Genomic DNA, 15,921 nt, shown 5'->3' with positions numbered 1-15,921 from the left:
TCCTGGTAAACCTCCTCCGTACCCTTTCAAAGGCCTTTACATCTTTCCTGAAATGTGGTGCCCAGAAAAGTCCACAATACTCCAGCGGAGGCCTAACCAGTGATTTATAAAGTTCTAGTAGGATCTCTTTGCTTTTATATTCTGTATATGGACACCGAGGTCTCTCTGCCCATCTACACATTTCAAAATCATGCCATTTATAGTATATTGTCTTTCCATAATTGTAGTGTATGTACCTTTAAGAGGAACTATGTTTTTGAAGCCCCTGTATACTGTAGTACCAGTAGTGACCACTCGGGTATATAAGCCTGTGTAGCGTCTTGTGTAGTTAGTTCACCTCCAGACTTTGTTCAGTAAACACTTGTTAAATCAACTCCTGCATTCCATGTCTCCATTAACACACGGATCTAACAGTGGCGACGAGTTAGAAACGAACTTACCTGCAATTCGGCAGCACCTCAAGGGGATCGATTCCTCAGACGAAGGTCGAAGCCAGAAGCAAGAAGAAAAAAAAACTCTGGTTTCACCAGCTAAACGGGCTGGTGGCAGGTAGTGCACTGATCCTTCCTGGGCTGCGGCGGGCTAGAGCTCGATCGGGTGGCTCTGCAACGGGGCCGGGCAGCGAGTCGGGAAGCAGAAGCAAAGAGAGAGGGTGGAGCACTCAGGGCGCGGCCGGTGCTGCAAAGCAGGTCAGCGTTCGGACCGAGCAGAGGGAGGGGAAAGTCCCAGAGGGTCCGCTCCACGATGGGAACGGTTCTCCAAGTAACGGAGAAACTATTGAAGAGATATATATAAAAAAATAGAAATACCGCGAAAAGCTGCAGGTCGCAAAGGGAACCGCGGAGAACAACGTTGGCAGCAGCAGCGGGAAAGCGCGGGAGGCACCATCTTAACTCGGCGGGGAAGAAAGAAAAGCGCGGGAGGCGCCATTTTAATCCCTCGGGGACGGAGGAAAAGCGCGGGAAGCGCCATTTTAGATTTTCAAGATGCCGAAGACTGGCAATATTACTGCTTTCGATAGTGATACAGAAGATTGGACCACATATGTGGAAAGAGTGGAGGTATATTGAAAGGTGAATGAAGTAGCGGATGATAAAAAGGCATCGGTACTTCTAAATCTGATGGGCGCAAGGACATACGGGCTGTTACGAAACTTGATCACTCCAGCCAAACCGATGGACAAGAATTTTAAGGAGATTGTTGATACCTTACAGGAGCACTTAAACCCAACACCGCTGCTGATAGCGGAACGATTCAAATTCTTCAGGAGGAATCAGCACAAGAATGAAAGTAACGCTGATTACCTCACCGAATTACGAAAGCTGTCAAAGCACTGCCAATTCGGGCCAGGACTGGCAGATTCTCTACGAGACAAATTCGTCTGCGGTCTCCTAAGCGAAGGAACACAGAAAAGACTACTTTCTGAGAAAGATTTGACACTGGACAAGGCTTTCAGTGTGGCTGTATCATACGAAGCAGCAGCAAGAGGAGCTGCAGAGATACAGCAAAAGCCACAGGACTTCGGCACCCATGAAATGACACGGGGTTTCGAGAGATGTTATCGCTGCGGCAGATCCACCCATGACCAGAAGGACTGCTGGTTCAAGGACAAAGCATGCAGGCAATGCGGAAAGATGGGACACATTGCATGTGTATGCAGATCTGGAAAGAAATCCGCTGACAGTAAAAAGGTCAATAAAGTACAGAAAGGTACAAATGATGACGGACAGTAGCTCCGAAGACCAGAAGAGCGATAGCAACTCCGGAAACAAGAGACTAAGCTGTCTCAAATTACATAATGTAATTGCCAAAGAGGATTACCAGACCATTTGGGTTACCCTCACGATAGCGGGGTCCCCCAGTCAAAATGGAGCTAGATACAGGATCAGCTCTGACCGTCATAAGTCGACGGGATTACGAGCGGCTATTTCCGCATATACCTTTGAAAGACACATCCATTATCTTGAAGACATATACGGGGCAGAAAGTATACCCCAGAGGGAAAATAAGGGTGCCTGTTGTATACAACGGCAAGGAAATACAGAAGTTGTATTTATACGTTCTGCAAGATGGTGGTCCACCGTTGTTGGGACGTGAATGGATCAGAAAGATACGTTTAGACTGGCACTCCATTCAGGCACTGACGGTGACCAGTAAGAAAAAAAAACGATGATGACGTCATACCTGGACAATTAAAAGAAATCTTGGCTAACGCCAAAGAAGTGTTTCAACAGGAACTAGGAACCCTGAAAGGCGCCACCGCCTCAATAAAAGTGGAAGATGCGGCAATTCCCAAGTTTTTTAAGGCAAGGCCGGTGCCATACGCAATTCGTCCAGCCGTCGAGGCAGAGCTGGAGAATTTGGAAAAAGCAGGCGTGTTATCCAAGGTAGATTGGAGCGAGTGGGCAACACCCATCGTCCCGGTCATGAAGAAAACGTTGAACAATGATAAATCTGAAGAACAGAGAAAAGTTCGCATCTGTGGGGACTTCAAGGTGACTGTAAACCCGGTTCTTCACACGGTACAGTATCCTCTTCCGAGGATAGAAGATATTTTCGCCTCACTATCCGGAGGGAAACGTTTCACCAAAATTGACTTAGCACAGGCATATCTACAGATGAAGGTTGAGGAGGCCTCTAAAAAGTATCTCACGATAAACACACACAAAGGCCTGTACCAGTACAATCGACTGGTTTTCGGAGTGGCATCAGCTCCGGCTATCTGGCAAAGAGCTATGGAGCAAGTCCTGCAAGGGATTCCGGGGACTCAATGCTACCTAGACGACATCCTTGTAACAGGAGAAAACGACAACGAGCACCTTGCCAACTTGGAGCAGGTGCTCACGAGGCTGAGAGAACGGGGCCTACGAGCAAATCGCCCCAAGTGCGAATTTTTCCAGAAACAAATATCATATTGTGGCCTTGTCATTAACGAAGAAGGGTTGCCTAAGTCACCTGAAAAAATTGAAGCGGTCGTAAAGGCCCCAGCGCCTGAAAATGTCGCACAATTAAGGTTGTTCCTGGGATTAATAAATTACTATCATAAATTTTTACCAAACTTGTCGACGGTTCTGCACCCGCTTAATGCACTGCTACAAACGGGAGTAGTTTGGAAATGGAGCGAAGACTGTAAATGTGCCTTCCATAAATGCAAAGGCTTGATCATGTCCAGGGAAGTGTTGGCTCATTACAACCCATCACTGCCAATCAGACTGGCGTGTGATGCATCCCCTTATGGCGTGGGAGCGGTATTATCGCATAGATTCCCTGATGGCTCGGAGCGGCCGATAGCTTTTGCGTCACGCTCATTGAACTCAGCTGAGCGTAACTATGCCCAGATCGACAGGGAGGCACTCAGCCTGGTGTGGGGGGTGAAGAAATTCAACCATTACCTACACGGACAAAAATTTACCTTGTTGACTGACCATAAACCCCTCGTCTCCATATTCAACCCTAAAAAGGGCGTTCCCATTATGACAGCGCAAAGGCGACAGAGGTGGTCCCTTTTCCTAGGGGCACACCAATATGACATAGAATACAAAGGAACAAAACAGCATGGGAATGCTGACGGGTTATCGTGCCTACCGTTGCCAATGGTGGAAGAGGCGCCTACAGTGGACCCAGTGGAGATGTTCCACTCGACCATAGTGGAATGTCTACCGGTGACAAATTCTACCATTGAAAAGGAAACGAGAAATGACCCAACTCTCTCATGAGTCTACGATTTAACGGTGAAGGGATGGCCAGCACATGGCGAACCACTGTTGCCAGCATTCTCGCAAAGAAGAGAACAGCTGTCAGTGTGCCGAGGAACCTTGATGTGTGGATCCAGAGTGGTGATTCCACCCAAACTCCAGGATAAAGTGCTAAAAGGAGCTTCACGAGGAGCATCTGGGTGGAGTGAAAATGAAGAACTTAGCCAGAGCGTTTGTGTGGTGGCCAGGTATCGGTGGAGACATCGAAGAAATGACCAAGAGCTGTCTAGGATGCCAGAAGGTCCAAAACGCCCCACCACAAGCCCCTCTACATCCATGGGAGTGGCCCTCATCTCCATGGCAAAGGGTACATATCGACTTTGCTGGTCCATTTATGGACTCAATGTTCTTAATCGCGGTGGATGCACACTCCAAGTGGCCGGAGGTAATAAAGATGTCCTCCACCACCACGGAAAAAACCATCACAGTATTAAGGACCATATTTGCCAGGAATGGGCTGCCTGAACAGATCTGTTCTGATAATGGACCGCAATTTGTATCCGAAGAATTCAGGAAGTTATTAAAAAACAATGGGGTTAAGCACTACACGTCCGCCCCATACCATCCCGCCACCAATGGATTAGCTGAAAGGTTTGTCCAGACCTTCAAGAAGGCCATAAAGGCCATGGGTAATGAAGACATAAATCTACAACATAAGGTAGATAACTTCTTGTTTGCGTACAGGAATGCAACACATGTGGTTACAAACCAAACCCTCGCCATAATGTTTTTCAATAGAAGACTAAGATGCCGGCTGGATTTGGTCAAGCCAAACGTCAGAAGGGACGTAGAGAACCGGCAATTTCAAAGCATGAATGAAAGGCCAACTAGAACCTTCCAGATAGGTCAACCAGTTTTGGCCCGGGACTACCGTACCGAGAAATGGCAGCCTGGAACTATTTGCACACGACTAGGACCGCTGATGTATACCGTGGACATTGGAGAAAGCATAATAAGGCGCCATGCTGACCAGATCATAGAGTCATCCGAAAAAGGACAACCTACACCACAACTCTATATGCCTAGTGATGAAGCAGAGATACCCATAGTATCTACCTCCGATCCGGTGATACTGGAACCAGATGAACCCGTGATGCGCCATCAATTACTCAAAAGACTGAGGTTAAGCGAGTAACAACCAGGCTTTTATTAACTAAAGAATGAAGGTCTAGTCTCGAGTGGTCGACCCGTCCAGAATACTAAGGGACTGGGAGGTAGTCACTTATATACCTGGAATAGTGGGAGGAGTCAGCCGAGGCATGTCCAGACCTGTACCTAGTGGAATACACATACACATACAGACAGGTATAACAGTGGTTTACCACAACCCGACACTGGTATTGAAGCCAAATCGACCTTGCCAAAAGAACCTACTACACCACCGAGGCGTTATCCGGACCGAGTCAGGAAGCCTCCAGAGAGACTGAATTTGTAATTGATTAACTTCAGCAAATGTGTAGATTATTGTTCTTGTAAAAATGTTATGTACTATTTATCTAAAAGGGGAGGAATTATAGTGTATGTACCTTTAAGAGGAACTATGTTTTTGATGCCCCTGTATACTGTAGTACCAGTAGTGACCACTTGGGTATATAAGCCTGTGTAGCGTCGTGTAGTTAGTTCACCTCCAGACTTTGTTCAGTAAACACTTGTTAAATCAACTCCTGCATTCCGTGTCTCCATTAACACACGGATCTAACAATATTAGTCCCCCCAAAGTACATCACTTCACACTTCTCCACTTTGAACTCCATTTGCCATGCTTCTGCCCATTTCACCATCCTGAAGTCTACAACTAGCCTCATCACTATCGACTACTTTGCCAAGTTTCAACTGCAAACTTTATAATGCTGCTCCCGACACCCAAGTCTAGGTCGTTCGTAAAAATTGAAATGAGTAATGGACCCAAAACTGACCCCTGGGGAACACCACTGCAAACCACCACCCAGTCTGAAAAACATCCATCCACCACCGCCCTCTGCTTCCTGTCACTGAGCCAATTTCGTATCCATATTGCCACGTTCCCCTTAATTCCATGGGCTTCTGAACAAGCCTCCTGTGGCGAATGCCTTCCAAAAGTGTATATATATCCTTCTCTATTACCTCATCAAGGAATTCAATCAAGTTAGTCCGATATGATTTGCCTTTAACATATCCATGTTGGCTCTTCGATTAACCCTTGCCTTTCCAAATGGAAGTTTATTTTGTCCCCGATAATGGTTTCCAATAACTTACCCTCCACCAATGTTAGGCTGACTAGCCTGTAGTTTCCTGGTTTATCCCTCTCCCCTGTCTTGAATAGTGGTATAACATTAGCAACCCTCCAGCACTATTCCTGTATCCAATGAGGATTGAAAGATTGTGACCAATGCCTCTGTTATTTCTACCTTTGTTGAAATGTTATTTCTACCTTTGTTGAAATGTGTCATATGTGGCTCAGTGGGTAGCACTCTTGCCTCCGAGACAGAAGGTTGTGGGTTCAAGTCCTCCTCCAGAGACTTGAGCACAACAAAATCTAGGATGACACTACAGTGCAGTACTGAGGGAGGTGCAGTCTTTCAGATGAAACGTTAAACCGAGGCACTGTCTGCTCTCTCGCGTCAATGTAAACGATCCCATGGCATTATTTTGAAAAGCAGGGGAGTTATCCCCAGTGTCCTAGCCAATATTTATCCCTCAATCAACACAACAAAAAAATTGTCTGGTCATTATCACATTGCTGTTTGTGGGAGCTTGCGGTGCACAAATTGGCTGCTGTGTTTCCTACATTGTAACTGTGACTACACTCCAAAAGTACTTCATTGGGATGTCTGGTGTCATGAAAGGCGCTGTATAAGGGCAAGTCTTTCTTTCTTTGCTTCTTTCTGCAACCTAGGGTGCATTCCATCCAGACCAGGTGACTTACCAACTTTCAGTAATGCTAATCTTTTTAGTACATCTTCTCTATCTATTACTATCCTGTCCATAACTTCCCTCTCCTCATTTAGTATAACTTTCACATCATCCGCTTCCTTTTGTTTGATCTGTGATTCTGAGAGTATGATGTTTTTCAATAACTACACGGATGCTGTAACTTAACAATCAACAGGTGTTTACTGGAGTAGGGTAGTCTCAAGACTGGGGTGCAGAGGCATGCTCAAGGCTTATATACAGGTGTGGTCACTGCCGGTACTACAGTATACAGGAGCTGTAAAAGTAGTTCTCTCTTAAAGGTACGTACACTACAATTCCTCCCCTTTTAGATTAGCAGTACCCATAATATTCAAATAACAATTAACACTTTAACATGCACATTAAACAATAGTCCATTTAAAGATTCAGTCTTTGGGGCGGCTTCCTGATCCTTTCGGGATAGCGCCTTTCCTGAGGTTCTTGTTCTTGGTGCGGAGGCGATTCTGGCCCCTTTTCGTCGGTTAGTCCATCGGTTTCCACTGCTACTGGTTCTGAGGTAGATGCTACCGGTATGTCGGGTTCATCCCCAGGTACGCGAGACATGGGGTTGACTCGTTCCTGTGACGCTAAGATCTGGTCGACGTGGCATCTCACAATGTTCTCCCCGACATCCACTGTGTACATTAATGGCCCCTGCCTTGTGCATATCGTTCCAGGTTGCCATTTCTCTGTTCGGTAGTCACGGGCCAAGACTGGTTGTCCTACATTGAAGCTCCTTGTCGGCTTCTCATTGATGTGCTGGAAATGTTTATCCCCCACATTTCTTCGCACATTTGGTCTGAGCAAATCCAGACGAGATCTCAACCTTCAGTTGAATAACATCATGGCCGGGGCCTGGTAGGTAACTGTATGTGTCGCATTTCTGTAGGCTAATAAGAAATTGTCCACTTTATGCTGTAGTGGAATTTCATCGTCGCACATGGCCTTTAATCGCCTTTTTAAAGGTTTGTACGAACCTCTCAGCCAATCCATTTGTGGTTGGATGATACGGGGCGGATGTGTAATGCCTTACCCCATTCCTTCTCATAAATTTCCGAAACTCTTTGGACACAAACTGTGGTCCATTATCAGAGCAAATCTGCTCTGGCAAGCCGTTCCTGGCAAATATGGTCCGTAGAACTGCAATCGTTTTCTCTGTAGTGGTTGAGGACATTTTTATCATCTCAGGCCATTTCGAGTGAGCATCCACTGCTACTAAGAACATTGAGTCCATGAATGGACCAGCAAAATCAATATGCACCCGTTGCCATGGAGAGGAAGGCCACTCCCATGGGTGTAGAGGGGCATGTGGTGATGCAATTTGGACCTTCTGGCATCCTGAGCAGCTCTTGGTTAGGTCCTCGATTTGTTGATCGATTCCCGGCCACCACACATAAGCCCTAGCAAGGCTTTTCATTTTCACTCCCCCCCAGATGACCTTCATGTAGCTCCTTTAGCACTCTCTCTCCCTTAACTTGGGTGGAATCGCCACTCTGGAGCCACACATCACTGTCCCCTGGCATACTGACAGCTGTTCTCTTCTGGATGAGAATGCTGGCAACAGTGAGTCGCCATGTGTTGGCCATCCCCTCACCGTCAAATCATATACCCGAGACAGCGTCGGATCATTGCAGGTCTCCTTCTCTATATCCGCGTTAGTTACTGGCAATCGTTCAATTATCGACGAATAAAATATCTCTATAGGGTCCACTGCTGGTGCTTCCTCCACAGTAGGCAGTGGCAGGTGTGATAGCCCATCAGCGTTCCCATGCTGTTTCGTGCCTTTGTATTCTATTTCATATTGGTTCGCCCCTAGAAAAAGGGACCATCTTTGTAACCGTTGTGCAGTCATCACCGGAACGCCCTTCTTTGGATTAAAGATGGAGACAAGTGGTTGGTGGTCAGTCAGCAAGGTGAACTTGTGCCCATGCAGATAGTGGTTGAATTTTTTTACTCACCATACTAGGCTGAGGGCCTCCCTGTCAATCTGGGCGTAGTTGCGCTCGGCTGAGGTTAGTGACCGCGACGCAAAGGCTACTGGCCTCTCCAACCCGTCTGGGAATTTGTGCGACAGCACCGCTCCAATGCCGTAGGGTGATGCATCACATGCCAAACGAATTGGTAGTGCTGGGTTGAAATGGGCCAACACCTCTTTTGATGTGATCAATTCTTTGCACTTCTGGAAAGCTTGTTTATGTTCGTCATTCCACTTCCATGGTACCCCTGTTTGCAGTAGGTTGTTCAGTGGGTGTAATACTGTAGACAAATTTGCTAAGAACTTATGGTAGTAGTTCACCAGCCCGAGGAACGACCTCAGTTGCGACACATTTTCCGGTGCTGGAGCCTTGACTACTGCCTCAATCTTTTCAGGGGACTTATGTAACCCCTCTTCATCGATAACGTGGCCACAATACGAGATCTGCCTGTGGAAAAACTCGCACTTGTGGCTATTAGCTCGTAGCCCATATTCCTTGAATCTAGTGAGCACCTTCTCCAAGTTGGCGAGGTGATCACTGTCATTTTCGCCCGTGACCAGGATGTCGTCCAAATAACACTGGGTCCCTGGAATCCCTTGCAGGACTTGATCCATTGCCCTTTGCCAAATAGCCGGAGCCGATGCTACCCCGAACACCAGCCGGTTGTATTGGTAGAGACCTTTATGAGTGTTGATCGTGAGGTATTGTTTCGAGGCTTCTTCTACCTCCATTTGCAAGTACGCCTGGGCTAGATCAATTTTGGTGAAGCGTTTACCACCAGATAGCGAGGCAAAAATATCCTCAATTCGTGGAAGCGGATATTGTACCGTGTGAAGGACTGGGTTCACCGTCACCTTAAAATCCCCACAGATGCGGACCTTCTTTGGTTCCCCAGGAGTATTACTCAACGACCTCTTCATTACAGGAATGATGGGTGTAGCCCACTCGCTCCAGTCTACTTTGGACAGTACTCCTGCACGTTCCAACCCTTCCAGCTCTGCTTCGACGGCTGGTCGGATTGCATAAGGCACTGGTCTGGCCTTCAGAAATTTTGGGCTTGCATTTTCTTCTATTTTAATCGTTGCTGTTATGCCTTTTAGTGTTCAAAGTCCCTCCTGGAACACTTCTTTTGCGTCAGTTAGCATTTTTGACAGTCGTCCAGGTGTGACGTCGTCATCCTTTTTGGCCTCAACCTTCAGTGCCTGTATGGAATGCCAATCTAATTGTATTTTCCGGATCCATTCACGTCCTAGTAGTGGTGGTCCTCCATCTGGCAATACATATACAGGTATGTCCATTTTAGGTATTTCCCGGCCTTTGTATATCACTTTCACCCTTATTTTTCCTTTGGGGTAGACTTTTTTGCCCCGTGTACGTCGTCAAGACAATCTCTGTAGCTTTCAAGGGTATATGTGAAAATAGCCGCTGGTAGTCCCTTTGGTTTATGACCGTTAGGGCTGATCCTGTGTCCAATTCCATTTTCACTTGGACTCTGTCTATCTTGAATGTAACCCAGATAGTCTGGTGATCCTCCATTTTGGTTACCTTATGTAGTTTCAGACAACCCAGCTCCTTGCTTCCGGAGTCTGTATCACTTTTCTGTTCGTCTGAACGACTGTCCATCACCTTGTGTACCTTTTTGTACTTCTCCTGTGGAGATTTCTTGCTGTTGGTTTTCTTCCCAGACCTGCAGACTCTTGCTATGTGTCCTGCTTTTCCACACTGTCTGCACACTTGGTCCTTGAACCAACAATCCTTCTGGTCGTGTGTTGTTCTGCCGCAGCGATAACACTTCCCTGTTCCATAGGACATTTCATTGGTGCCATATTCTTGCGGTCTCCATTGTATCTCTGCAGCGCCCCTTGCGGCTGCTTCGTGTGATACTGCCATGCTGAAAGCCTTGTCCAGCGTAAGATCCTTTTCTGATAGAAGCCGTTTCTGGGTTCCTTCACTTTGTAGCCCACACATAAACTTGTCCCTTAACGTATCTGCTAGTCCCACTCCAAACTGGCAGTGTTTCGATAGCTTGCGCAGTTCCGTTAAGTACTCAGCATTGCTTTCGTCTTTGTGTTGGTTCCTTTTATGGAACTTAAATCGTTCTGCTATCAGCAGCGGTGTGGGGTTTAAGTGGTCCTGTAGGATTTCTGCTATGCTTTCAAAATTCTTATTCACAGGCTTCTCTGGGGTTATTAGGTTTCGCAGTAACCCATAAGTTTTTGCACCCATGGAATTTAACAAAACCAGTGCTTTCCTAGCATCTGGCACTTCATTCGCCCTGCAGTACACCTCAATACGTTCCACATATGTCGCCCAATCTTCGACTTCATTGTTGAACGTAGAGATACTGCCACTCTTCGGCATCCCTGGGTGTGATTTAACTGTCAAAAATGGCATCTCCCGTGCTCTCCCTTCTTCTCCGCTGGCACAAAATGGCGTCTCCCGCGCTTTCCTTTCTTCCCACGCTCGCCCTTCTTCTCCGCTGCGGCTTCTAAAAATGGCGTCTCCCGCGCTCTTCCTTCTTCTCCGCGGCTCAATGGCGTCTCCCGCGCTCTCCCTTCTTCTCCCCGCGGACACTGTTCAGCCCTTGAGCCCTGGCTGTGCTCTGCGCGTTTTTTTTTTTTTTTGTGCGCCTTTCCCGTTTCCGCCGCTCGGTCTTGAACCCGGCTGCTGCTTTACCCTCTCTCTCTCCGTTTTGTTTTTCCTCAACGCCGCTCGGTTTTCAACCCCCGGCTGCACCCTGTGCGCTTCACCCTCTCTCTTACCCCGTCGACGCTGCTCGGCTTTTTCTCTGCCGTCGGTTGGCTCCAGCCGCCGCTGTCCGGGAAGGGTCTGCGCTGTTCCTGTTGTCAGTCTGTTGCTGATCGTCGTGGCTGGGGAACCAAGCCCGGCTCTCAACAGCCTCCCCTGCGATGTTCACTTTCTGCCGGACGACTGGGCGGTTGCTCGCGGTCAACACCCGTGCTTCTGGCCTCGACTTTCTTCCACCGCCCTCCCGGAGCGAATCCTCGAAGGGAAATGCAGAGTTGCAGGTAGATTCGAATCGACACTCGTCGCCACCGTTAGATCCGTGATTCTGAGAGTATGATGTTTTTCAATAACTACACGGATGCTGTAACTTAACAATCAACAGGTGTTTACTGGAGTAGGGTAGTCTCAAGACTGGGGGTACAGAGGCATGCTCAAGGCTTATATACAGGTGTGGTCACTGCTGGTACTACAGTATACAGGAGCTGTAAAAGTAGTTCTCTGTTAAAGGTACATACACTACACCTTTGTGAAGAAAGATGTAAAGCACTCATTTAATACTTTAGCCATGTCCTCTGTTTCTACATGAAGATTTCCCTTTGGGTCCTTCATAGGCCCAACTTTTTCCCTAGCTAAACTCTTACACTTTGTATGTTTATAAAATGTTTTGTGATTCAATTTAATGTTGCTTGCTTATGTTTTCTCATAGCCTCTCTTTCCCTCCTGTATTAACTTTTTCAATTTCCTCCTGTACTTTCCATAATCTTCCTGGTTATTAACTGAATGTTGCTCCTGACATTTGTCATGAGCCTCCTTTTTCTGTTTTATTTTATCTTTTATTTCCTTTGTTATTCAGGGCACATTAGCTTTGGATGCTCTACTTCAAAGGGATATGCCTAGTTTGTACCTGAACTCTCTCTTCCCTGAATGCCTTCCATTGCTCCGTTGACTTATTAATATGGCAATGATCAGAATACCTCAAGTCAATGTGCAGGATCGCAAACCTGTGGTTACACACCAGATACATGTTTAGGAAATGGTATCCCATTTTGTATCCCATGGTAAGCTAATCTATCTTCTACTGCAGATCAGATAGTCACATGAGTACAATCCACAGTCCTTTACACTCTTGGGAAGCCCACCACTCTGAACATGGTCAATACCCTCTCAGGTTGAGAAGCTGCATCCAGGGTAAATGTAACAAACTGACCAGCTCTCGTGAACAGTCAGCGGTTTGATTCTGTGGGTGGACGCTGGCTGTGAAACGTTGCAGAGATCCCCTGCAGTATATTGGAAGGATACCAATGCATAAAATGGAAACGCAATGGAAACCTTCACCTCATGGACAGAGGATTCCTTGAAGATGACTTCAGGTCAGGTTCCATGATTCTGTATAACTCATGGAGCACATCTTTTTTGGAATCGGCGTCTCCTCGGAGACGACTCCAGACAACTTAAGAGTTCTAACCGCTCTACAGACTGGGTAATTCCTTATCCTCCTCAGTCTCCTCTGATGCAGCCTGACCCTCCTCTGGTATTGTCACTCCTCCCCCTCATTAAGGAAGACCAATTACAGAGGAGTGCCCTAAGGTAATGTCATTCTCTCTGGTAATTCTCTCTGGCACCCAAAGGACAATTTCCGTATCAGAAACTCTGTGGACCCCTTTACATCCCTCCCACCCATCACAGCTTCAGGCCTCAGTTAAAATACTTAAACTGACAGTAGCAATAAAATATCTCAAGATAAATGCTCTCCTTACAATAGATCAAACTCTCACCTCACACCTTAGGTGCTAATTTTTGGGTAAGGCAGATTATCCAGGCCACCATCTTAAACATAAGGATGTTGTGTAAACGCTAAAAGGAATCAAAACAAACAAAACAAGGCCAATTTTACTCAGCCGAGATGTGATTTAGCAAAAATGGACTGGAAGCAGCTACTCAAAAGTAAATCAGTGTTAGAGCAGTGCGAGGCATTCAAGGAGGAGATAGTGAGCATTCAGAGCAAATATATTCTCAAAGAAAAAGAATGAGACTCCCAAATCTAGAGCCCCTGGATGTCAAGGGGCATACAGGGTAGGATAAGAAAAAAAATACTGCAGAAAGCCCAGAGGAGTATAGAAAGTGCAGGGGTGAAATTAAAAAGGGAATTAGGAAAGCAAAGTGAGGGCATGAAAAAATATTGGCAAGTAAAACAAAGGAAAACCCAAAGATGTTTTATAAATACATAAAGAGCAAGAGGATAACTAAAGAAAGAGTAGGGTCTATTAGAGACCAAAAAGGTAACCTGTGTGTGGAGGTGGAAGACGTGGGTGCAGTTCTTAATGAATACTTTGCGTCTGTCCTTACAAAAGAGAGGGACAATGCAGTTAAGGAGGAGGAGTGTGAAATATTAGATGAGATAAACATAGTGAGAGGGGAAATATTAAGGGGTTTAGCATTTTTGAAAGTAGATAAATCACCAAGCCCGGATGAAATGTATTCCAGGCAGTTAAGAGAAGCAAGGGAGGAAATAGCGGAGGCTCTGACCATCATTTTCCAATCCTCTCTGGCTACAGGTGTGGTGCCGGAGGACTGCAGGACTGCTAATATAACATAGTAACATAGAAGATAGGAACAGGAGTAGGCCATTCGGCCCTTCGAGCCTGCTCCGCCATTCAACGAGATCATGGCTGATCATCCAAACCCTAGCACATGGTCCCTACACCGACAGCCATCCCACCCAAGCCCCATCCCCGTAACCCCACGTATTTAATCCCCCCTAACACGAAGGGCCAATTTTTATCATGGCCAATCAACCTAACCCGCACATCTTTGGACTGTGGGAGGAAACCGGAGCACCCGGAGAAAACCCACGCAAACACGGGGAGAATGTGCAAACTCCACACAGACAGTCACCCGAGGCCGGATTTGAACCCGGGTCCCTGGCGATGTGAGGCAACAGTGCTAACCACTATGCCACCGTGCTGCCCAATGTTGTACCATTGTTTAAAAATGGAGAAAGGGATAGACTGAGTAATTACAGGCCAGTCAGCCTAACCTCAGTTGTGCGCAAATTATTGGAAAAAATTCTGAGGGACATTATTAATTGTCATTTACAAAAGCACAGATTAATCAAGGACAGTCAGCATGGATTTATGAAAGAAAGGTTGTGCCTGACTAACTTGATTGAATTTTTTGAGGAGGTAACAAGAAGGGTCAATGAGGGTAGCGCATTTGATGTAGTCTACATGGATTTTAGCAAGGCATTTGACAAGGTCCCACATCACAGACTGGTCAGAAAAGTAAAAACCCATGGGATCCAAGGGAAAGTGGCAAGTTGAATCCAAAATTGGCTCAGTGGCAAGAAGCAAAGGGTAATGGTCAATGGATTTTTTTGTGACTGGAAGGCTGTTTCTAGTGGGATTCTGCAGGGCTCAGTACTAGGTCCCTTGCTTTTTGTGATATATATCAATGATTTAGACTTCAATGTAGGAACATGCTTAAGAAGTTTGCAGATGATACAAAAATTGGCTATGTAGTTGTTAGTGAGGAAGAAAGCTATAGGCCACAGGAAGATTTCAATGGACTGGTCAGGTGGGCAGAAAAGTGGCAAATGGAATTCAATCCAGAGAAGTGTGAGGTAATGCATTTGGGGAGGGCTAACAAGGCAAGGGAATACACAATAAATGGTAGGATACTGAGAAGTGTAGAGGAACAGAGGGACCTTGGAGTGCATGTCCACAGATCCCTGAAGGTAGCAGGACAATTAGATAAGGTGGTTAACAACGGGATACTTTACTTTATTAACTGAGGCATAGAATATAAGAGCAGGGAGGTTCTGCTTGAACTGTATGAAACACTAGTTAGGCCACAGCTAGAGTACTGTGTACAGTTCTGGTCACCACATTATCGGAACAGAGGAGATTTATGAGGATGCTGCCAGGACTGGAGAATTTTAGCTATGAGGTATGATTGGATAGGGTGGGGTTGTTTTCTTTGGAACAGAGGAGACTGAGGAGAGACTTAATTGAGGTGTATAAAATTATTGTGGGCCTAGATAGAGTGAATAGGAAGGACCTAGTTCCCTTACCAGAGATGTCAATAATCAGAAGGCATAGATTTAAAGTAATTGGTAGAAGGATTAGTGGGGAGTTGAGGAGAACTTTTTTCACCCAGAGGGTGGTGGGGATCTGAAAGCGTGGTAGAGGCAGAAGCCCTCAGCACATTTAAAAAGTACTTGTATATGCACTTGAAGTGCTGTAACCTACAGGCTACAGACCAAGAGTTGGAAAGTGGGATTAGGCAGGATAGCTCTTTTTCGGCTGGCACAGACATGATGAGCCAAATGGCCTCCTTCTGTGCCGTAAATTTCTATGATTCTAAGTCTCTCGTGGTGCATGTTATTTATCCTAGGGTACAAAAAGACAAGGGATCAGATTTGAGATGTTGATGGTCATTATGAGGGAGACAATGTAGGTTGGGGAGGTCCCACTAGATTGGAAACAGGCTACTGTGGTGCTCATCATCAAAAA

This window comes from Somniosus microcephalus, chromosome 6, assembly GCF_052327205.1.
Source record: "Somniosus microcephalus isolate GS21.2 chromosome 6, FLI_Smic_1.0, whole genome shotgun sequence".
Classification (NCBI taxonomy): Eukaryota; Metazoa; Chordata; class Chondrichthyes; order Squaliformes; family Somniosidae; genus Somniosus; species Somniosus microcephalus.
Note: the sequence above shows the minus strand (reverse complement) of the source record.